This window comes from Macaca fascicularis, chromosome 5, assembly GCF_037993035.2.
Source record: "Macaca fascicularis isolate 582-1 chromosome 5, T2T-MFA8v1.1".
Taxonomy (NCBI): domain Eukaryota; kingdom Metazoa; phylum Chordata; class Mammalia; order Primates; family Cercopithecidae; genus Macaca; species Macaca fascicularis.
This window is the reverse complement of record NC_088379.1, coordinates 5,999,804-6,024,040: the sequence shown is the minus strand read 5'-3', so window position 1 is coordinate 6,024,040 and position 24,237 is coordinate 5,999,804. Positions and strand designations below refer to the sequence as shown.

The following is a 24,237-nucleotide window of genomic DNA, read 5'->3' as shown; positions in this document are numbered from 1 at the left end:
TGCTGTAGCGCATACCCCCAAGAGCAGAGGTGCTGGAAGAGCAGGGGCGGCGTGTTCTCATGGTCCCGGTGCCGGTCCCCAAGCGGGATTCCCGTGGGAGATAGGGCCTGGCTCCCGCTTCAGCACAGCGTGGCCTGGAGTGCAGTTCTGACTGCCAAGATCTGAGGACTGGAGCCCGTGCCCTCCCCAGGATCCCAGACTTAAGAGTCCCTGCCCTCCCCGGGATCCCAGGGCTCGATCCTGTGCCCTTCCCGGGATCCCGCGGGGGAGCCCATGCTCTCCCCAGGATCCCAGACTTAGAGCCCATGCTCTCCCCAGGATCCCAGACTTAGAGCCCATGCTCTCCCCAGGATCCCAGACTTAGAGCCCATGCCCTCCCCAGGATCCCAGGGCGCGAGTTGGTGGCTTCTCAAGTGGTGTGTTGCCTGCTTGTTACATTAGTGAAAGTAGGACCATTTGAGTAAAGGACCAAACTTTTATTCTTTTGCTTTTCTCCCATTGAAACCATTCAACCCATGCTGATTAACACCTACTGTTTGCCAGGTAATATGCCCCTTGCAGAAAGACGCAAAAAAACCCCAAATGTGGGATGTTGTACAGGACAAATGACCTTGTCAATTAATACCAGTAATTAAGATAATAGTATAATTATGATGATAATATAATTAATTGGAGCCTGGAGGAAAAAAAAGAAAGTGGAACTGAACTATTAGAGAATAAACGAGCTTAAAAGATGCCATTGAATTGAATGCGTGGAACTTATTTGGATCATGACACAACAAACCAGCTTAAACGAGGCATTTGAGAGATAGGTGGGGGAAATTGGAATATAAACCGGGTATTAGATGAAAACTGGGAGTTATCGATACTTTTGGTAGGGAGCAGTAACGGCTGGTGGGTAAAATGTCCTAACCTTTAGAGATGCAAACGGAAGTATTTACAGTAAATTGCCCCTATGTCTGGTATTCACTTTGTAAATTCTCCGTGAAAAAAAATTCAAGGACAGGTGAAACACAAGTGGCAACTGTTAGTAATGGTTGAAGCTGGGTGATGAATGCCACAGGAGTTATGACGATTTTCTTTTGCATGTGTTTGTAGTTCTCTGCGATACAATTTATTTTATTTTATGTATATATTTTTTGAGACAGAGTCTCATTCTGTTGCCCAGGCTGGAGTGCAGTGGCGCGATCTCGGCTCACTGCAAACTCTGCCTCCCGGTTCAAGTGATTCTCATGCCTCAGCCTCCCTAATAGCTGGCACTACAGGTGTATGCTACCACACTTGGCTAATTTTTTGTCTTTTTGGTAGAGATGGGGTTTCACCATGTTGCCTAGGCTGATCTCGAACTCCTGAGTTCAAGCAGTCTGGCGTCGTCAGCCTCCCAAAGTGCTAGGATTACAGGCATGAGCCACCACGGCCAGCCTTTCTGCAATAAAATTTAAAACAGTGTCTCGGCCGGGCCTGGTGGCTCACTCCTGTCGTCCTGGCACTTTGGGAGGCCGAGGCAGGTGGATCATCAGAGGTCAGGAATTCGAGACCAGCCTGGCCAGCATGGTGAAACCCCGTTTCTACTAAAAAACAAAACAAAACAAAACAAAACAAAAATAGCTGGGCATGGTGGCAGGCACCTGTAATCCCAGCTACTGGGGAGGCTGAGGCAGGAGAATCGCTTGAACCCAGGAGGCGGAGGTTGCAGTCAGCTGAGATCTCACCACTGCACTCCAGCCTGGATGACAGCAAGACTCTATCTCAACAAACAAACAAACAAAACCAAAACAGTATCTCATGTTTCTTATTGGCTGTGACCAAGTAACTTCATTGCTTTCAACCTTGATCTGCTCACCTGTAAAACTGAGACCTTATTATTTGTTGTGAGATTTAAAAGAGAAACATGTTCATTTCCTTCCTCTTTGGGGCTCAGAAGGAATCCGATGGGCGTCTTGCAGCTCCGAGCCTGATGAAGAATTGTAGCTGCTGTGCCTCAAGACAGATAAGCTCAGGTCGTCCCAGTGGGGATGCCACCTTGGGGACTGTGAACCTCCGCTGAGGCCAGGCCATGCCCTGTGTCTGTATCCCGAACTGCGGGATTTCTCTGATCCGCCAGGGAAAGGCCTGCCACCTCGTGGCCGCTTCAGGAACTGCTCCAAAGGCAGTCTGCTCTTGGGAACCTACCTGCTTAGGTAGCTCGCTGAGGTCTGGAACCGCAGCACACTGCAAGTTATCTTCACGTGGAGGTGAAGCTGCCTGTATGGAAGACTCTTGGATCAGTCGTCTGAGCACATGTCCAGCAATGGGCATGAGTGGCCTAGCCAGGGACTTGGGGTGCCGGAAGAGCCGACTGTACAGCACGTGGTGCCCCTAGCAAGGATTGGGTGGTGTTTAAAAAGAAAAAAAGGTGGTGCAGATGGTCTGACAGCCTGTCGACCGTGGGCGTGGTGCTCATAGCAGCTGAGCACTGCCGGGGTACCAGGCTGTGTGCTGGGTGCTTCAAAGATGTCCTCTTGTGGATCAGCCCATCTGTGGCGAGGAGGGGACCGGGCTCAGCCAGGTTAGATGTGACTTGCACAAGGTCATGTGGGTGAAAGGAAGGCAGAACTCTTGTGTATTTCTCCTGACTGATCCCAGATTTTGCGTCAGGACTGAAGACAGAACCCACATGTGTCCAGCACCGGGTGATTGCTGCCATGAGCTGCATTGCTGTGATCCCTCGGTGAGGGCATGGATTTTCATCCTTGTATTCAACTTTGAAAGAAGCAAATTTAGAAAGATACGAATATGATGGGCGTGGCAGACAGAATTTTAAAGGTGGGCCCACTGACTCGTACCCCTGGCTGTTCAGTTAAACACTAGCCTAGATGCTGCTGTGCAGGGACTTTGATGAAGGAATGAAAGTCCCAAGCCATCTGACTTTGAGATCAGAGATGATCTGGTGGGCTTGACCTCCTGAGCTTAATGAAAGCCGGGAGCTTTTCCAGCTGTCAGCAGAGAGGAAGGTGTGAGAAAGTCTGGAATTAACATTGCTGGTTTGAAGGAGGAAGGGGTTGTGTGAGAAGGTGTGTGGGTGACTTATAGGAGCAGGGAGTGGCCCCCAGCCATGGAATGAGGACCCCAGGCCTGCAGCCACCAGGAGCTGGACTTTCGGGGCCACCTGAATGCACCTGGAAGCGGATTCTCCCCCAGAGCCTCCAGGTAAGAGCTCATCCCTGCCACCACCTTGATTTAGACCTTGTAAGACCTGGAGTGGAGAACCCAGTTTAAATCACTTAAGCCATATGATAACCCTGTGGGGCAGGCATTACTTTTTTTCCCTCCCCATTTTATCTTTATTTTGGACTTTGGTACCCCGAATAGATTCATCATAAACCTTTGGTTCCCATTCTCACCTTCATGCCTGCCCTGTTCTTGGCCTGCTTCTGTTTGTTTCGTTGCTACAATCAACGTCCCTGGACCCATCATGCAGAAGAAGCCGAGGCTCCCAGGTTAAGAGACTTGCCTGGAAAAGCGTTAACTGACAGCTTGGCAGCAGAGCCACCGCTCCTTCCCCCTCGCGTGCTGGTTCCAAACCGAAAATGATGTTCTGGGTAAGAAAAATAGCAGCATAAGGGGCCACAGACGTTCGAGTTGAAATAATTAGAAATAACTTTCTGCAAAAAGAGCCAGACTTCACGAGAGGTAGTTTAATTGGGATAATGAGTTGCACGGGGAATGAGCAAATGCAAAGTTAATTAACAGTCATTTCCTTGAGACTAATCGAAGGAGAAAGATGGCCGTCTGGACCTTGTGGAACCCAGGTGTGACTCAGGTGCCTGCTGCTGGCATGGTCATTTCTTCCCTGTTGCAGCCAGGGCAGCCACAGAGGTGGGCGTGAGGGGGGCCTGGGGTGGCCTGAAGGACAGGGAAGGAAGGAGGAGGCAAACTTCATGGAGCTCGAGGAGATCTTAAAAGCCCATGGACGTGAGAGCTAAGTGGAATCAAAAGCTGATTAAGTCGTTCCTTAGAAGCCTACTGTGATTTGAGCCCTCCTGTGTGTGGGTCGAATCAGTCATTAGGCAGGAAAAAAGTCAGAACTGTGAAAAGCACTGTGGGTGAGGATTGGTGGGAGGCAGTGTTTCTCATTATCGAAATAATAGATGCTTATAGAAAGGTTGGAAACTGAATGATAGGATCATTTAAGAACATTAGCCCTTCTCCCCTCTGGTTCCCTTCTCCCCCCTGGTTCCTCTCTCTTGTCCCTGTTTAGGAAGTGGGGGGTGGGGCACTCGCTGCCTTCCCTTGCCCTTGCCCTTGGATTGATCGCAAACCCACAACTGGAGCCAAAGGCATCATGAGGGGACAGCTCTGACCGTGTGGGCTATCGGTGGGCAGAGATGAAGGGAGCCTCTCTGAATCCTGGTTTCTTCATTGGTACAGTGGGCCAGTACACTCGTATTATTGTTGCACTTTTTCCAGATGCTTACCGCTGTCAGTGACGTCGATCACCACCATTGCGGGTGTTCAGGGAGTGGGTGCTATGGCAGGCTTGCAGTGTGTGGCACTTTCTCAGGAGCTGTGCTTGAGGGCAGAGGGGCTCCCTGGGGCTGAGGCTGGGGGTGCTTATAGGCCTCCTGACCCTCTGCCCCTTCCCTTGCCACTGGAGGCCTGGGGGTGGCTGTCAGGAATCTTGGACGCTGATGCAGGGCCCCACAGGACGACATGGGAGCAGCAGGCACGCCTGCTGCTACTCTAGTTCCTAAGCCCCTCTGGATAGGGAACCACATCAATAGTAGCTTCAGCCAGAGACGTTTATTTCTCTAATGTGCAAAAGTCCAGGGGTCGGCAGTCCATGGCTCCTGTGATGGCTCTGTGGCCTCAGGTCATCAGGGACCCAGGCTCCTTCCAGCCTTCAGCTCTGTCCTCAGGGTGTGGCCTGCACCTCACTGTGAGAGGGGAGCTCCAGGAACATCCTAGACAGGAGGGGGCAGAAGGGCAGGGATGCACTGCAGCTGTCTCCTTATATCCTATTGGCCAAAATGTGGTCACATGCCACACCTGGCTGCAAAGGATGCTGGGAAATGTAGTCTTTATTCCCAAGGGTCCACTTCCTGCTGACAATTCTGTTCCTGCAGATGATGGGAGAAAGAATGCTTGGGGACACTAGCATCAGCTCCTCCCTAAGCCTCTATGGCCCTTCTACCCTCACTTCCCTGGGCCCCTCCACTATTGGGATCTCATTGCCTTCCCTCAGCAGCCCATGAGACTGGGGGATCTGTTCACTTATCTGACATCCCCATAGTCTAGGGGGCCCGGTGCTTATTTTCCCCACCTCACTGTCAGTAAACTGAGGTGCAGAAAGGTGACCTGAGCCATTGTCATCCACAGCCAGCAAGTGCTGGAGCCAGGGTTCGAACCCAAGTCTGTGCCAGCCCCGCCTGCAGCATCCACAGTGCAGAGACGCGGCCACATGGGAGCCTCCATGGCTGCCATAACAGATGAGCACACTGAGGCTCAGAGTAATAAACATTCTATCCTCGCGTGGTTCCGTAGGTCAGAGTCTGAAATCGGCCTCACTGGGCTAACGTCAAGGTGTTGGCAGGGCTGGCTTCTTCTGGAGGCTTCAGGGGAGAATCTGTTGCCTTGCCTTTTGCAATTTCTAGGCGGTGTGGTGCCCATCTGCTGTGGCTCATAGCCCCTTCCTCCATCGCTCCAGTCTCTCTCTCCATCCTCACATGGCCTTCTCCCTGCCCCTCCTGCCCCCTCTCAGTAGGACTTGCCCACAGGATTGGGACAGACTCCGCCTCTCAGGAGCCCTCATGCAATTGCCTTTGCACGGTGCCTTTGCCAGATAGAGTGACATTCACAGGTGCCAGGGATTAGGACGTGGGCATAACTGATGCCCTGAGTCAGCCTTGAGGCAGGAAGGGCCTGCTGACCAAGCCCTGAAGAGAAGTCCTGCCCCACGCTGCATTCTTGAGAAAGGAATATCCCACTAAAGATGCTTGGGTGTCAGGGAGGATGGTTTACACCGTGCCCAGGGCCAGGGAAGGCCAGGACGGGTGTGGCCAGGGCCTTTCTTAGACCTGCCCTGTCCCACCTTTCTCCCTTGGCCCTGCAGGGGCAGCTCTTCTGGGCGGAGGCCCAAATCCTTTCTGTCCCTGGAAGACCCCAGCCTCTCTGACCCCCCAACCATTCCTCTGTCAACCAAGGCTCAGGCAGGGGTGGAATGGGGTGGGAGCCTCCAAGACTCAGCACTGTGGTCAACCTTTTTGACTCCCACCCAAATTCCCCCACTCCTACTGTCCCGAGCACGGGTTTCATCCCTGTGCCCTGATTCTGGGGGAAATTGAAACCTATCATTTTGCCCAGCTCTTAAACAATTTACTTAACAGACTTACTTACTTTTCTTTCCTTTTTTTTTTTTTTTTTTTTTTAAACGGAGTCTCACTCTGTTGCCCAGGCTGGAGCGCAATGGCACGATCTCTGCTCACTGCAACCTCTGCTTCCTGGGCTCAAGCGATTCTTCTGCCTCAGCCTCCCAAGTAGCTGGGATTACAGGCACCCACCACCATGCCAGGCTAATTTTTATATGATTTTGAACTCCTGACCTCAAATGATCTGCCCGCCCCAGCCTCCCAAAGTGCTGGGATTACAGGTGTGAGCCACCGCGCCTGGCCCTGTTTCTTTTTCTTAAAGCATCTTTGTGTGTCTTGGATTGGCAGAAGTGTATTTGAATGAAGGGGTGGCCTGCCCCTCCACAACTGTGGGCGTTTCTCATTAGGTGGAACGAGAGACTTGAGAAAAGAAATGAGACACAGTGACAAAGTATAGAGAGAGAAAAAGTGGGCCCAGTGGACCAGTGCTCAGCATACAGAGGACCCACGCCGGCACCGATCTCTGAGTTCCCTCAGTATTTATTGATCATTATCTTTACCATCTTAGAAAAAGGGAAGTGGCAGGATAATAGGATCATCGCAGGGAAAAGGTCAGCAGTAAGACATATGAATAAAGATCTCTGTGACATGAATAAGTTTAAGGAAAAGTGCTGTGCCTTGATATGCATATGCAGGCATCTCCATAAATCTTTTTAGTGCGTAAAGAGCAGCATTGTGCTAGCAAGTCCCACCTTTCGCCCTAAGGTGGTTTCCTTCTTTCACAGTAAACAGAACGTACAATCAGGTTTTACACCGAGATGTTCCATTGCCCAGGGACAGGCAGGAGACAGATGCTTTTCTCTATCTCAACTGCCAAGAGGCCTTCTTTCCTCTTACACTAGTCCTCCTCAGCACAGACCCTTCACGGATGTCAGGCTGGGGGACAATCAGGTATTTCCCTTCCCACAAGGCCATATTTCAGACATGGGGAGAAACCTTGGACAATACCTAGCTTTCCTAGGCAGAGGTCCCTGCGACCTTTGGCAGTGTACGACCTTCGGCAGTGTACGTGTCCCTGGGTACTTGAGATTAAGAGAATGGTGATGACTTTTCACAAGCATACTGCCTTCATGCACTTGTTTAACAAAGCACACCCTGCACAGCCCAACATCTGTTAAACCTTGAGTTTAAACCACAGCATGTGTCTCCTGCAAGGACAAGGTTGGGGGTAGGGTTGTTATGCCTAGACCGTTTATTCCCCGAAGAAGACCACCAGAGTCCAGAGTCAAAGCTAAGCAGCAAGGATCTTTATTACAGGTTCGAACCTGGAACTCTCCCTCGCTCGTGAAACGAGACGGGCAGGAGAGCTCCCCCACTCAGCTCCGAACAATGTTATATAGTCTAAGAAAAGTGGGCATAGAGTTATTATACAAATCAGATATATGATTGGCTAGTGTTTGAACAAGGCGATTTGGCTAACTATGATTGGTTCCTGCCATTTCTGATATTTTGGTTCAGACTTTGAGGCGGGAGAGCAGGTTTATGGCAGCAAGAGTTTATCTTACTTAAACACGTCTTGTGACCTTGCCTCAGAACTTACAAAATCTCTGGTATGTGCAAAACAAAATCTCTGGTACATGCAGAAAACCAGGTACTCACAGAACTTACGAAATCTCTGGTATGTGCAAAGATTAGAGAGCAGAACAAGGGTGTAGCGGGTGGGGGGCGGGTACACATCTATCTTTGTGTCCTTTCATTTCCCCCTTCTCATAAGTAACTGGATGTCCAATCTTGGATTTCCAGAGTCTTATAATATAGCCTCACTTTCTGGGTGCAGGAGAGGCTGGTGATGGCTACGGAGGACCATTAGTTGGATGGTATCAAACCTTTCTCTGACAAATTGTAAAATTTTATTTACTACACAGGGGCCTATAGTGAATAGAAGTAGTAAAGACATTAGGGGGCCTAAAAGGGGTGCCAGAAGGGAAAACATTGAAGAGCTCTACCAATTGTTAGCGGCTGTAGTGAATTGTTGCTTTTTCATTTCTAAGCTTAGTTCGTGTAGGCATTGGACTCTTTCCTCAACTAACCCTGACTTATTTATATAGAAACAGCATTCTTCTTTGAGGAACATACAGGTACCTCCTTTCTCAGCCGTGAGTAAGTCTAAGGCTCTGCGGTTTTGAAGGGTGACCTGTGCTAGGGAGGTGAGCTGCCGCTGAAGGGAGGCTAGGGAATAGGCGGAGTCTTCCATAGCAACAGAGAATTGTTGTAACAGCTTGTCGTTTTCTATCATGGAGTGTTGTAGGGCCCCTCCTGCTAACCCTGCTGCGACGACAGAGGTGGTTAAGGATATTCCGGCAATTAGTGGTAGAAAAACTGCTCGTCTATGTCGCGCAGTTTTAGTTGGGGCGGTCCTTGCCCAGCCTATGAACTCTGCCGGGGTCAGCAGTGTCAGTCGGGGAACTAGGGTAACAGGGATACACAACTGTCCGTCAGAGATGCTTTTGGACAGAGTTTTTAACAGAGTCATATTACACCAGAAGAACACACCAGGGGGAGCATATATGGGACTATTAGGGTATGTAGCCGATTGGTTACAGAGGCTGTTGCTAAATGCCAAATAACAATAGGGGTATTTCTCTTGGTATGGGTCACGGTACAGGGCCACATCGGGTATCGTGACTATCGATGAGTTAAAACCTGTATAGTTTGTGGGAGGGGAGGATAGAGGAACAGCCGTTAATGGTGGTCTTCCTAGGGTTGCATACATAAAGCAAGAGGACAGGTCGCCTAAACCAGTGAGGTTGGCGAATGCTAGCCCTTCCCGTAATAGAGTTAGCCAGGAGAAGGGCTGCAAGTCTTGTGATAGCTTGGTTTCTTGCCTGTGGATTTGTGTGTGGATTAAGGGTTGAATCTGGACTAGACTTCTCCACAGATATAAATGGCTACTGGGCTAGGTACTAGTTGATGAGTAATATACTCCCCCATGTTGTGGGGTTGTCCACCGAGAGTCCTATGGGTCTTTAATTATCCAAGTGTAAGTGACGGGAGACTCAGTTTTGTAAAAATACTACCTTTGTCGTTCTCTCCAGTGTCGGACAGAGTGCGTCTTACAGTAGCTATATGGGCAACCTGCACTCTGGTGCCACCAATAATTTTTACAAGTATATTCAGTTTGATCATATTCAAAACAGATCATGGGTATTGCTGGTTGGGCAATCTGGAACCTAGTGAAATTGAGGTAAACTATAGTATTACACCCTGAGGGGGGGCAGTCTGCGCTAGCTAGCAGTTTACCCGCTTGGGGGGTTTCCCCGGGGTGAGTTTTGTTCTCATAGAGCCAGAACCTCCAGACATAGGGATTAGACGGCGCAGCAGTGAGGAGAGTCAGATGCATAAGGCATAAAAGCATAGGTAAGCTAGACATGGTTACGGCTATGGGGATGACGGCGCAGGGTTAGCTTTAAGGGATTGTTCTTAGCTTTGTCTACAGTCCATGTAACCGGTGCTCCAGATGGCTCGAGAAGGTCGGATGTTGGGTCCACTGGTTTGACGTGTGTGTAGTGGATCCACGAAGCGATGCCTTCTACTTTGAGAGCGGTGGGAGTAGTCAGGAGTACTTGCAGTGGTCCTTTCCACCTGGGTTGAAGAGTTTCTTGCCGGTGGCGCTTGACTAGGACCCAGTCTCCCGGCTGGAACGGATGAGGCGTCGGCGGAGGTCCTGCCTCGTACAGTTCTCGTAGTCTGGGCCAAATTTCCTGGTGAATTTTCTGTAAGGCTTGTAAGGAGAACAGGAGCTCAGAGACATTTTCAGTTTCAGGTTTGAGTAAGTCATCTTTTAGACTGGGGACCAGGGGTGGGGGTCTGCCATACATGATTTCATATGGTGTGAGGCCTAGTCTGTAAGGGGTATTTCGGGCCCAGAACAGAGCGTAGGGGAGAAGTACTACCTAATTAGCGCCAGTCTCCATGGTCAATTTAGTTAAGGTCTCCTTCAGAGTCTGATTCATCCTTTCTACCTGTCCTGAGCTTTGGGGCCTATAAGCACAATGTAATTTCTAATTTGCCCCCAGAATGGAAGCCAAATCCTGACTTACCTTAGCAACGAAGGCTGGTCCATTGTCTGACCTTATTTGGACGGGAAAGCCATACCTGGGGAGGATTTCTTCCAAAATTTTCTTTGCTATAACCTGAGCAGTTTCTCTCTTAGTTGGGAACGCTTCTGTCTATCCTGAAAAAGTATCTACAAAGACAAGTAAGTACTGATACCTATATTTTCCAGGCTTTATCTCAGTAAAGTCTATTTCCTAATAGATACCAGGCCTAGTTCCTCTACACCTAATTCCTGCGGTGGTCTGGGTTTGGGGGCAAGCGTTGTTTAGTTGGCAGTCTTTGCAATTTGTTGTGACATCGCTGACTAGTTCAGCTATGCGCTTGATTCTAAACTTGGCGTGCCTGATTAAGTCCATCATTCGCCGGGCACCTAGGTGGGTTGTCCGGTGGATGTGTTCCAACACCTGCCGTCCTAATTTTTCTGGTAGGATGGTTTGGTCATTTATATCAGTCCACCACCTATTTTTAACCTGTTTTAGGGGAAGCGTGTTCATCCATTCGCGATCCTGTTCGGTATAGTCGGGAAAACATGGCAAATTTCGCGGGCCAGGATTGGGGAGCTGGAGCGTGAGGAGCCGACTGGGAGCTTTTGCTATGCTCCTTGCGGTTTGGTCGGCTAAGAAGTTGCCTCGAGCAATTGGCGTAGTTGGTTTCTGATGCCCAGGGCAATGTACGATAGCCAGTTTCTTTGGTTTCTACAAAGCAGTTAATAGAGCTAGGATCTCTTGCTTGTTTTTTATTTCTTTGCCTTCGGCTGTTAATAGTCCCCTTTCTCTGTAGATGGCCCCATGTATGTGCGCAGTAGCGAAAGCGTAGCGGCTATCCGTGTATACTGTTAGTTTTTTCTCTGCCCTTAGGGTGAGGGCCTGTGTAAGGGCTATTAGTTCGGCTCTTTGGGCCGATGTCCCTGGAGGCAAGGGTTCCGCCCAGATTACCTCAGTCTCTGACGTTACAGCCGCTCCTGCATACCGCTGGCCTTGGTGGACATAGCTGCTGCCATCAGTGAACCAGGTGAGTTCTGTGTCGGGGAGCGGACGATCTTGCAGGTCCTCCCGCACCCCATGCACCTGAGCCAGTATCTCAGTGCACTCATGGGATGGGGCGTCCAAGTCTGGATTTGGCAGCAGTGAAGCAGGGTTTAAAGAGGTTGGGGGCAGAAAAGTTATTCTGAGGGGGTTTAACAGCAGTCCTTGATAGTGGGTGAGCCAGGCGTTACTCATCCATCGGTCCGGTGGCTGCCGGAGGACGCCTTCAATGGCATGTGGGGTTATAACGCGCAACTCTTGCCCCATGATAAGTTTATCAGCGTCTCGGACCATTAGGGCGGTCGCCGCGATTATCCGGAGGCAGGGTGGCCAGCCAGCAGCCACTGAATCTAATTTTTTTGACAAATAGGCAACTGGCCTCTGCCAGGGGCCTAGGTACTGTGTTAACACGGCTTTTGCAACACCCTTACTTTCATCTACGTATAAGTGGAAGGGCTTGGAGACATCAGGGAGCCCCAGCGCGGGGGCTGATAACAAGGCAGTTTTGATTTGCTGAAAGGCCAGCTCAGCCTCTTCCGTCCAATTGAAGGGCTGCCGTTCCTTTGCTGCCTGGTATAGGGGCTTGGCTAACTCAGCAAATCCGGGTATCCATAACCTACAGAACCTTGCCGACCCCAGGAATTCTCTCACTTGCCGTGTTGACTGGGGTCTAGGGATGCATAGGACTGTTTCCTTTCGGGCTTTGGTTAGCCAGCGTTGCCCCCCTTTTAATAGGTACCCCAGATAAGTTACCTCCGACTTGCAGATCTGAGCCTTTGTTGCTGAGGCTCGGTAGCCTAGCTCCCCCAGAGTCTTCAGGAGGTCCTCAGTCCTTTGAACACAAGTTTCCGGGGACCTGGCCGCTATTAAGAGATCATCAACATATTGCAAAAGAGTTATTTCAGGGTGTTGCCGCCGGTACTCACCTAGATCTTCATGAAGGGCTTCATCGAACAGGGTTGGCGAGTTCTTGAACCTTTGTGGCAGTCTGGTCCATGTTAGCTGACCGTTGATGCCCCTCTCAGGATCCGTCCATTGAAATGCAAAGAGTTCTTGACTTTTGGGAGCCAGAGGAAGGCTGAAGAAAGCGTCTTTTAGATCAAGAACGGTATACCACTGTTTTTTGGGATGTAAGGCACTCAGAAGGGTATATGGATTGGGCACAGTGGGATGTATGTCCATGACCCTTTTATTAACTTCTCTTAAATCCTGTACTGGCCTGTAGTCCGTACTGTTGGGTTTACGAACAGGTAACAGTGGAGTATTCCAGGATGAGTGGCAAGCCCGTAGGACTCCCTGGTCTAGGAGTCGGCGGATATGGGGCGTAATTCCTTCTCTTGCCTCCAGGGGCATAGGATATTGCCGAACCTGAACCGGGTCCGTCCCTGGCTTAACTTCCACAAATATGGCAGGTTGATGTTTAGCTAGCCCTAAGCCCCCAGTTTCTGCCCACGCTTCAGGGAAACGCTGGAGCCAAGAGTCAATTCCCTGATCGGGGGGCTTTTGCTCTTGATGGAGTCGGTACTCATCTTCTAAGGTGACAGTCAGGATAGATATTGGCCTGTTTTGGGAATCAGTTATCTTGGGCCCTTCTGGCTCAAAGTGGATTTGGGCCCCCATCTTTGTCAGCAAGTCCCTCCCTAGTAGAGGGCAGGGGCTCTCTGGGATGACTAGGAAGGAATGGGAGACTTTTCCCGTTCCTAAGTCTACAGTCCTCTGGGTTGTCCAGGGGTATTTTTTGATGCCTGTGGCCCCGTGCACCCAGGATGTTTTCTTAGACATTTTTCCAATTGGTTTGGTTAGGACTGAGCGTTCCGCCCCAGTATCGACCAAGAAGCGAACTGGGGACCCCTCCACTTGCAAAGTTACCCTGGGTTCGGGGAGGGGGTCCGAACCCCGTCCTCCCTAGTCAGAGTCCTGGGTAACGAGTACGGAGGTAGGGTTAGCTGGTCTCCGTTTCTTTGGGCAGTCTTTAATCCAGTGGCCACGTTCCTTGCAATAAGCACACTGATCTTTTTCTAATCCTTGCCTAGGGCCTTGCTTTTTCTGCTTTCTGTTTTGGCCATTTCCTGCCTGGGGGAAAGCTGCTACTAAGACTTTGGTCATTTCTTTGGTTGCCTTGAACTGTTTTTCTTCTGGAGTATCCTTATTATTATAAACTCGCTGGGCCATCTGAAGGAGGTCCTGAATCTGCTTTCCCTCTAAACCTTCTAATTTCTGGAGTTTTCTTTTAATATCTGGTGTTGCCTGGTTTACAAAGGACATTACTACCGCTGCCTGATTTTCCGGTGCTTCCGGGTCCGTAGGGGTAAACTGTCTGAAGGCTTCCATTAATCTCTCTAAATACACAGCGGGGCTCTCTGTCTTACCTTGTAACACAGAATATACTTGAGCCAAATTGGTGGGCTTGCGAGCTGCAGCCCGGAGACCCGCCATTAGAGTCTGGCGATAAATGAGCAGTCGTCCCCTACCTTCTGCCGTGTTGTAGTCCCATCTGGGCCGGGTCAAAGGGAAAGCCGCATTAATGAGGTCAGGATTTGCAGTTGGCTGGCCGTCATCTCCTGGAACCAGTTTTCTGGCCTCAACTTGGATTCTTTCCCGCTCCTCCGTTGTGAACAGGATTTGGAGGAGCTGTTGACAGTCATCCCAGGTCGGCTGGTGAGTAAACATGACACTGTCTAACAACGAGGTTAGATCTTTGGGATTATCTGAGAACCGAGCATTTTGGGACTTCCAATTGTATAAATCACTGGTGGAAAAAGGCCAATACATGAGACGGGAGAGCCCGGTATCATCGAGCGATCCTATTTCTCTGAGAGGCAGGGCTACAGTGGAGTCAGGGAGTCGGGAAGCTTGGTCCCGCTGTACGCGGCCTCGTGTTCGGCCGGCCGGCCCCCCCAGGTTACTTTCGCTCTCGGCTGCTTCCGCTTCTCGGTTTCCCTCTACGGAAGCACCACCCTGGGGGACTGGGTCCTGCGGGATAAGGTGCGGATATGGTGGGGGAAATGTGGGTTCTAACGTTAGGGGGTCCTGGCTGTCCGGCAGCACAGGGGCCGAGGGAGCAGAGGGAGTCTTTTGTCTTGTAGGTCGCGTTACTAGGACTTTGCAGGGCTCAGGGATGAATGGAGTTATCCAGGGTGGTGGGTTTTCCACAAGATCCTGCCACACTAGAATATAAGGAATTTGATCAGGATGTCCTGACTGCCCTGGCAGGAAAATCTTAGTTTTTACCTTAGTAATAATAGAGAGACAGAAAGTTCCTTCGGAGGGCCACCCTACGCCGAAAGAGGGCCACTCCGAATGGCAGAAAGTAACTAGCTTTCCCTTCTTTAGTTCTACGCTTAAGTTACGCCCCCGAGCCTTCACATCCTTAAAATTGGTAACAAGGAGTGAGAGCGGCGTGCTCTGGTTGTTGCCCATCTTTGGACTGCTCCTACAAAGAGAAGGGGGGACGAAAATGAGTGTGAAGCAGAGGGGAGTATCCGACAGGTCCGGTCCTGGAAGGGGAAGAAAAGGTTTTATGTTTCGTTTTGGGCTTACACTTAACACTTAACAATAACGGACAGACAGTAATAACGATGAGCATTCGCGAGCGCGTGTCAGACTTCCGACCTGAGTCAGACGGGGCAACCAAGGATGGAGGCCCCCAGATGGGCACTGGGGAACGTCTCCCACCAGTCCCGAGTGGCTGTCTTCTAGCGCGTCCGCCAAGACCGTGCCACTTACAGAACAGACCAATACAGATTACAGATTACGGATCTCGCGAAATTTCAGGGAGACAGACAGAGACAAAGACAGAGACAGTGACAAAGCCGGCTTACCTACAGATTAAGATCCATTGACTTGGGGGTCTGGTGGGCTTGGGGGAAATCCCGGACGAGCCCCCATTTGTTATGCCTAGACCGTTTATTCCCCGAAGAAGACCACCAGAGTCCAGAGTCAAAGCTAAGCAGCAAGGATCTTTATTACAGGTTCGAACCTGGAACTCTCCCTCGCTCGTGAAACGAGACGGGCAGGAGAGCTCCCCCACTCAGCTCCGAACAATGTTATATAGTCTAAGAAAAGTGGGCATAGAGTTATTATACAAATCAGATATATGATTGGCTAGTGTTTGAACAAGGCGATTTGGCTAACTATGATTGGTTCCTGCCATTTCTGATATTTTGGTTCAAACTTTGAGGCGGGAGAGCAGGTTTATGGCAGCAAGAGTTTATCTTACTTAAACACGTCTTGTGACCTTGCCTCAGAACTTACAAAATCTCTGGTATGTGCAAAACAAAATCTCTGGTACGTGCAGAAAACCAGGTACTCACAGAACTTACGAAATCTCTGGTATGTGCAAAGATTAGAGAGCAGAACAAGGGTGTAGCGGGTGGGGGGCGGGTACACATCTATCTTTGTGTCCTTTCAGGGTCACAGATTAACAGCATCTCAAATACAGAACAAAATGGAGTCTCTTATGTCTACTTCTTTCTATATAGACACAGTAACAGTGTGATCTCTCTTTCTTTTCCCCACATTTGAATGGAGCAGGATGAGAACAGGCTTCCTCGTTACCATAGCACCTGCCCCCTGCTACGGTGGCGTGGACCCTGGGCCATGTCTTCCAGACCCTTGTTTCTGTGCATCCCCAAGTTGGGGAGTCTTCTGGGCTCGGGGAAGTTTAGATGCCATCTCTGTGCTGGAGGATTTTGTGGCCAGGGTGTGTGATGGGCACCTCCCCCCCAGGCTGTGCCCACAACCCGGCCCTTTCTCCACCTGCCACTCCTCTCCATGGTGGAGAGTGTCACTGTGGATGATCTCCCCAGCGGCTGGTGTCTGGAGGCCTCCTTGGTGGAGGATCAGCAGCATGGGGCAGGGGTCCGCTCTGTCCGCCACTGTCTCAGTGGCTCCGGCTGCCCAATGAGCAAGCACGTGAGGGCGGGCCTCTGGGGGTCTGTGCAGATGACAGCCAAGCTTCGCCCCTCACCGCCCTGGTTTCCGGTGATAGCTGTGTCCCGGATTTGACTGCTTCCTCTTAGGCAACCTGGAAAACACACCCTCTAAGGGAATTTTCCGAATGAAAGGTTTCCCTTGCAACAGAAGCAAAGCCAGACACCCCACAGAGAGGCAAATTGGAAGTTGACCCAGGCCTCCAGGGAGAAGCCCCTCCACCCACCCTGTGGCTGACCTTCAGCCCTGTCGCTCATCCGAGAAGCCCAGAGCCTGACTCTGCTCCTGCGCTGTGTGCTCCCCTGCCCCCGTGTGCTGCCCCACTGTGTGCTGGCCCCCATGCGCTGCCCCACTGTGTGCTGGGGGCACCCTGTGTGCTGCCTTACTGTGCACTGGCCCTTGTGTGCTGCCCCACCATGCGCTGCCCCACTGTGTGCTGGCCTCTGTGCGCTGTGCTGTGTCTTGGCCCATGTGCTGCCCCCATGCGTCGCCCCACCATGCGCTGCCCCACTGTGTGCTGGCCTCTGTGTGCTGTGCTGTGTCTTGGCCCATGTGCTGCCCCCATGCGTCGCCCCACCATGCGCTGCCCCACTGTGTGCTGGTCCCTGTGCACTGCGCTACTGTGTCTTGGCCCCTGTGTGCTGCCCCACTGTGTGCTGGTCCCTGTGTGCTGCCCCACTGTGTGCTGCACGGTGGGCAGCTCCAAACCCCACATGTGCGAGCGGAAGCACCTGGAGCGTGCAGCACACACTCATGGCCCAAATACTGTTTCTCAAAAGTTGGGCTGGAAAACATGACTAATGTTTTAAAGCATTTTTGAGGACAATTTACTGCTGGTGAGTGGTGACGGTGGTGGCAGTGGGGGCGGGGAGGAAGAGACCCCATTTGCCAGTTCTCTATCACAACGCCGGTCTGCATTGTTGAGACCTACTGCGTGCCCGGGCCTCTTCCAGGCATCACATGCCCTGGTGCAGTGGGTCTTGCAGCCGGCGTGGTCGTTTTCTGTCGTTAGTCATTGTTTTGCTTGGTTTTGTTAGTGTGCTTTCACTCCCCAGCATGTGCTTCGAGTCCCTTCCTCTTGTGACAGGCTATGCCCGCCTCTGCTGAGGGCTGTGCCTGGGACCCAGGCCTTTTAGGGAAGCCCAGCCTTTGGTGACAGTGATTGACACCAGGTCTGCGCACGTGACCTGGGCAGGGCCAGTCAGGTCCTTCCCTGGAAAGGCTATGTGGAGGCTGGGAAGAGCAGCTGTCCCTGCCATGGTCCCCTGGGTGGGAAGGGCACCCCCAGCGCCCCGTATTCTCTGCCCCTCCCCCACAGAGAGAGCCTGGCTGCTGCTGAAAGGCAGGGGAAACAAGACAAAGGGTCCTGCAGACACACCCTGGAAGTCTCAGTGCCGGTTCCAGTACCAAGCCCTGGGCTCGCCAGCCTCTGCTCCACTCCTGCAAGGCGCCTCCAGCTCCGCCCCAGCACTGAAAAACCTACTACAAATTGGCTTCATTTGCTTCCCTGGGTTTGAGTTGAGCTTCTGTCACTTACAGCTGATGGCCTTCACCAAAATAAGTCTTAACAGCCACCCCTGCGGCAGGCATCGTAACCCCAGTTGACAGACTAAGGTGGGTGGTGGGGTCAGGCCCCAGGCTCTTTCCAGTACTGACTTTCCTGTCCCTCGTGTCATCGCAGCACGCTGCCACCCACAGTAGGCCTATTGCACTGGGTCCCTGCAAGGGTTTTCTAGACGAGGGGGTGAACCAGGGCTGTGGCCAGAGGATGCACAGCTGTGGACGGCCGGGCTGGGCTGGCCCCACACCTGGTACCACCCACCACGCAGGCTGCAGGCACCGAGGAGGATCCAGCTCACCTGTGTGCAGGAGGGCACACGGGCAGGTGAATGAGCTGCCGAGCATCAACGGGCGGTGACAGAGATCGGGCACCCACAAACACTACACTGCCTGTGGACTGCAGCCCCTCGAATCTCACAATTACCTTGCGTGAGGCGACGTTGGTAACTTCAGCAACAGTGGCCCAAGTGAGAGGAGCAGTCTGTGCGAGTGGAGCCGGGTTTGCTTGCTGGGCCCTGGGCTGAGCCCTCCAGGTTCCTGGTCTCAGCCCTGCGGCAGCTCTGCAAGCGGGTGGTGGGACTGGGGTGTGAGGTGGGCTTCATCACCCTCTGCAGGCAGGGATGGGTGGAGTGTCAGCCAGGTATGTCACCGAGGTGTCAGCGAGGTGAGGGGAGCGGTTACGGTCCCACCGCATAGAGTGGAAAGAGATGGGAAGAAAACGTTGTGTGTCTTGCCCTCCTGCCGTGGCTGGGCAGGTCTGTTAGAAAGACCAGCCATATTAGGGCCGGGGCAGAATCTTCTGCATTATTCAGAAAGACGGTTCTAATTGTACAAGTAATAAAAATGGCTTTCTGTGATTTCAGTGCTCTACAGTTGCTGTCTAAAAAACTTATTTCCATATACTTTTTTTTTTTTTTAAGAGACAGGATCTTGCTCTGTTGCCCAGGCTGGAATGCAGTGGCATGATCTTGGTTCACTGCAGCCTTGACCTCCTGGGCTCAAGGGATCCTCCCACAACAGCCTCCTGAGTAGCTGGGACCACAGATGTGCGCCACCATGCCTGGCTAATTTTAAGTATTTTTTTTATTTTAAGAATTTCATTTTTTTTTAAATTAAAAAAATTTCTTTTCTCTTTTTGAGACAGAATCTTGCTCTGTCACCCAGGCTGGAGTACAGTGGCGTGATCATGGCTCACTGCAACCTCTGCTTTCTGGGTTTAAGTGATTCTCCTGCCTCAGCCTCCTGAGTAGCTAGGACTACAGGCATGTGCCACCACACCCAGCTAATTTTTTTTGTATTTTTAGTAGAGACAGGGTTTCACTATGTTGGCCAGGCTGGGATCGAACTCCTGACCTCAGGTGGTCCACCCACCTCGGCCTCCCAAAGTGCTGGGATTACAGGCCTGAGCCACCGTGCCCGGCCAATTTATTTTTTATTTTTTTTTCAGACAGAGTCTTGCTGTGTCACCCAGACTGGAGTGTAGTGGCATGATCTTTGCTTACTGTAGTCTCCCAGGTTCAAGCAGTTCTCCTGCCTCAGCCTTTGGGTAGCTGGAATTGCAGGCGTGTGCCACCACGCCTGTCTAATTTTTGTATTTTTAGTAGAGACAGGGTGAGGTTTTGCCATGTTGGCCAGGCTGGTCTCGAGTTCCAGGTACTTAGCAATCTGCACTCCTTGGCCTCCCAAAGTGCTGGGATTACAGACATGAGCCACCTGACCCAGCCATAGTTTTCTTTTCTTTTTTGAAAGTTTTGTTTCATTTGATAGTTTTTTTTCAAATTGCTTAGGAAGTAATTAGCTGCTGTCGTTTTTTCCTTCAACTTTTAAGTTCCGTGGTGCATGTGTAAGAAGTGCAGGTTTGTTACATATGTAAAATGTCTACCATGGTGGCTTGCTGCATAGATCAACCCATCACCTAAGTATTAAGCCCAGCATCCATTAGCTATTGTTCCTGATGCTATCCCTTCCTTTGCTCCCCCGCCCCGACAGGCCCCAGTGTGTGTTGTTCCCCTCCCTGTGTCCATGTGTTTTCATCATTCAGCTCCCACTTATAAGTGAGAACGTGTGGTGTTTGGTTTTCTGTTTCTGTGTTAGTTTGCTGAGGATAATGGCTTCCAGCTCCATCTATGTTCCTGCAAAGGACATGATATTGTTCCTTTTTATGGCTGCATAGTATTCCATGGTATATATGTACTACATTCTCTTTACCCAGCCTATCATTGATGGGCATTTGGGTTGATCCCATGTCTTTGCTATTGTGAATAGTGCTGCAGTGAACATACACGTGCATGTATCTGTATAACAGAATGATTTATATTCCTTTGGGTATATACCCAGTAATAGGATTGCTGGGTCAAATGGTATTTCTGGTTCTAGATCTTTGAGGAATCACCACACTGTCTTCCACAATGGTTGATGTAATCCACACTCCCACCAACAGTGTAAAAGTGTTCCTTCTTCTCTGCAGCCTCACCAGCATCTGTTGTTTCTTGACTTTTTAACAATTGCCATTCTGACTGGCATGAGATGGTAGTTTGTGTGGTTTTCATTTGCATTTCTCTAATGATCAGTGATGTTGAGCTGTTTTTTCATGTTTGTTGGCTGCATGAATGTTTTCTTTTGAAAAGTATCTGTTCATGTCCTTTGCCCACTTTTTGATGGGGTTTTTTAAAATTGTAAATTGTTTAAGTTCCTCGTAGACTCTGGATATTAGACCTCTGTCAGATGGATAGATTGTAAAAATTTTCTCCCATTCTGTAGGCTGCCTTTCACTCTGATGATAGTTTCTTTTGCTGTGCAGAAGCTCTTTAATTTAATTAGATCTCATTTGTTGTTTTTTGTTTTTGTTGCAATTGCTTTTGGCATTTTCATCATAAAATCTTTGCCCATGCCTATGTGCTGAATGGTATTCCCTAGATATTCTTCTAGGGTGTTTATAGTTTCAGGTTTTACATTTAAGTCTTTTTTTTTTTTTTTTTGAGACGGAGTCTCGGCTGCCCACCACCTCACCCGGCTAGTTTTTTGTATTTTTTAGTAGAGACAGGGTTTCACTGTGTTAGCCAGGTGGTCTCGATCTCCTGACCTCGTGATCCGCCCATCTCGGCCTCCCAAAGTGCTGGGATTACAGGTTTGAGCCACCGTGCCTGGCTACATTTAAGTCTTTAATCCATCTTTAGTTAATTTTTGTATAAGGCATAAGGAAAGGATCTAGTTTCAATTTTCTGATACGACTAGTCAGTTGTCTCACCACCATTTATTAAATAGGGAATCCTTTCCCTATTGCTTGTTTTTGTCAGGTTTGTTGAAGATAAGATGATTGTAGATGTATGGTCTTATTTGTGAGTTCTCTCTTCTGTTCCATAGGTCTATGTGTCTGTTTTGGTTACCACTACCATGCTGTTTTGGTTACTGTAGCCTTGTAGTATAGTTTGAAGTCAGATAGTGTAATGCCTCCAGCTTTGTTCTTTTTGCTTAGTCTTGGCTATTTGGGCTCTTTTTTTGGTTCCATATGAATTTTAGAATAGTTTTTTTCCTAATTCTGTGAAGGATGTCAATGGCAGTTTAATGAAAATAGCATTGAATCTATAAATTACTTTTGGCAGTATGGGCATTTTCACGATATTGATTCTTCCTATCCATGAGCATGATCCATGAGCATGGAATGTTTTTCCATTTGTTCGTGTCCTCTCTGATGTCCTTGAGGGGTGGTTTGTAGTTCTCCTTGAAGAGGTCATTCACATCCCTAGTTAGCTGTATTCCTAGGTATTTTATTCTCTTTGTAGCAGTTGTGAATGGAAGTTCATTCATGATTTGGCTCTCTGCTTCCAGCCATAGTTTTTAAATTTTTTGAAGAGAAGGGGTCTTGTTCTGTTGCTCAGGCTGATCTTGAACTCCTAGGCTCGAGGGATCCTCCAGCCTTGGCCTTACAAAGTGCTGGGATTAAGGTGTGGGCCACCATGCCTGGTGAATACTTTCTTTAATGGCAAGCTGTTAATTTATTTAACCATTTCCCTACTGATGAACATATTTAGGTTGTTTCCTTTTTTGTCATTAAAACCAAATTTCTTGGTTCTGTTTACTTGTCTTCTCTCTTTTTTTTCTGCCTTGAACAAATCTTTTTTGTTTTTTTTTGAGATGGAGTCTTGCTCTGTCGCCCAGGCTGGTATGCAGTGGCACAATTGCGACTCACTGCAAGCTCCGCCTCCCGGGTTCACGCCATTCTCCTGCCTCAGCCTCCTGAGTAGCTGGGACTACAGGCGCCCGCCACCTCGCCCGGCTAATTTTTTGTATTTTTAGTAGAGACGGGGTTTCACTGTGTTAGCCAGGATGGTCTCAATCTCCTGACTTCGTGATCCGCCCACCTCAGCCTCCCGAAGTGCTGGGATTACAGGTGTGAGCTACCGTGTCCCCCCACTTGAACAAATCTTAAACTCCTTTTTCTCTTTTGAGTGAACTTTAGGGTTGGCTTCTTACTACCATGAACATCGGTTGGAATTTTGACTGTGATAGGATTAAACGTATAGATTAATGGGGGAGCATTAGCACCTTTATAATATCAAATCATCTCTTCCAGAAAAGTGACATCATTTCCTTTCATTCCTGTCTTCTGAAAAGGTTTTTAGAAAAGGCTTTGCTGTATTATTGCACATAGTTTTCTTTAGAGTTATCCCAGCTATTCTGTGTGTTTTGTGGCCTTGGTGAATGGGATTCTCCATTACGTTTCAAGCTGGCCATTGCTTGGGTGTCGGAACCCTTTTGGTATTTATATGCTGACTTTATACCTGGTCACCTTCCGTTATATCCAAGGGGTAAAATGGGTTCTGCATATTGGCCCCATGTTTTCACTTCTTCACAGACTGGGACCGTTAGCTCAAAGCCAGCCAGCACCAAACTCAAATTTTCACACATCCATTTGCATTAAATATAGTCCAGAGAAGCATATCGTTAGCCACTTAGAGGAGCCTGCCTGCTTTGTACAGTCTGCCCCACTCCACCAAACTGCACCCAACATCTGTCAGCCACAGATAACATGAACCCTGGGGCTACAGAGAGGTCAAGACTTCAAATGGCTGCTGCCCTTTGGAGGTTTCTGACCCAGAGGTTCACCTAGATAGGTAAGCCCCTCACAGAGTCTCTTCTCCCGGAGTCCCCTTGCCCTCCCTCCCTTCTGGGTGTGGCCCAGTGCTGTCTTCTCTGGAAAGTGTCCCAGCTGTCAAAAAGTAGCCCACGGGAAGCTCACGGTGTGCCAGCGCCACCTGCTGGTCATACCTCTTCCTTAATCAGCCCTGAAATTCCCAGTCTTGCCAGACCTTGCCGAATTCTCTTCTTATTTCACATTGTGTTCAATCAACATAATGTTATTTTTCAGGGACTGCACAGTCAGTTGTGGCTTCTCTGCATCTTCTTTTCTGTTACTCACGTTTCATTTTCTTGTCTTGTTGCATTTGCCTTGACTTAGTGTTGAATTTTAGCAGTGATGGTGGCCCTTGTTGCCTTGTTCCTGTCTTTATTTATTTTTATTTTATTTATATATTCATTTTTTTGAGATGGAGTCTCCCTCTGTTGCCCAGGCTGGAGTGCAGTGGCACGATCTCAGCTCACTGCAACCGCCGCCTCCCGGGTTCAAGCAATTCTCTTGCCTCGGCTTCCCGAGTATCTGGGATTACAGGTGCCCACCACCACCCCCGGCTAATTTTTGTATTTTTAATAGAGATAGGGTTTCACCATGTTGCCAGACTTGTCTCGAACTCCTGACCTCAAGTGATCCACCCGCCTCAGCCTCCCAAAGTGCTGGGATTACTGGTGTGAGCCACCGAGCCCAGCCCCTTGTTCCTGTCTTTAATGAGGTTGACTTGAAAGTTTTGGTATTTAGTATGTTGCTTGCAGCAGGCTCCCAGTATTTAAGGGCACTCTGCTCAAAATATATCCAATACACCTCATTTCCTGTCATATCGATATCTACTACCTTACTCCACACCACCAATACATCTCACTTGGGTGAGTACACTAAGCTCTTATCTCTTCCCCCTGCTTCCACCCTTGAACTTTCTCTACCTCCCAATTGATTCTCTACAAAGCAGCTCAAGTTGTCTTACAAAATAATAAATCAGATCATGGCTCTTTTTTTTTGCCCAAAGCCTGCTAGTGGCTTTGCATCACACCAAGAATAAAACCCAAATTCGCTTTACCAAAGACTTCAACAGTATGTGCTGCAGGGTGGGTTCCCCAAGGGTGGCTGCCGAGATGGGGCTTGGGTT

General features: G+C 49.7%; 1 long non-coding RNA gene across 2 annotated transcripts in view; it reads left to right on the top strand.

Annotated features, from left to right (window-relative positions):
- The first annotated feature begins 2,468 nt into the window (after window positions 1–2,468).
- LOC107129689 (uncharacterized) overlaps window positions 2,469–24,237 on the top strand; it is a 52,506-nt gene continuing 30,737 nt past the window's right edge. For both annotated transcript variants that reach the window (XR_010586732.2, XR_010586731.2), the window contains exons 1-2: window positions 2,469–3,189; window positions 3,461–3,581. This is a non-coding gene — a long non-coding RNA (uncharacterized lncRNA). The remainder of the gene's footprint in view (window positions 3,190–3,460; window positions 3,582–24,237) is intronic.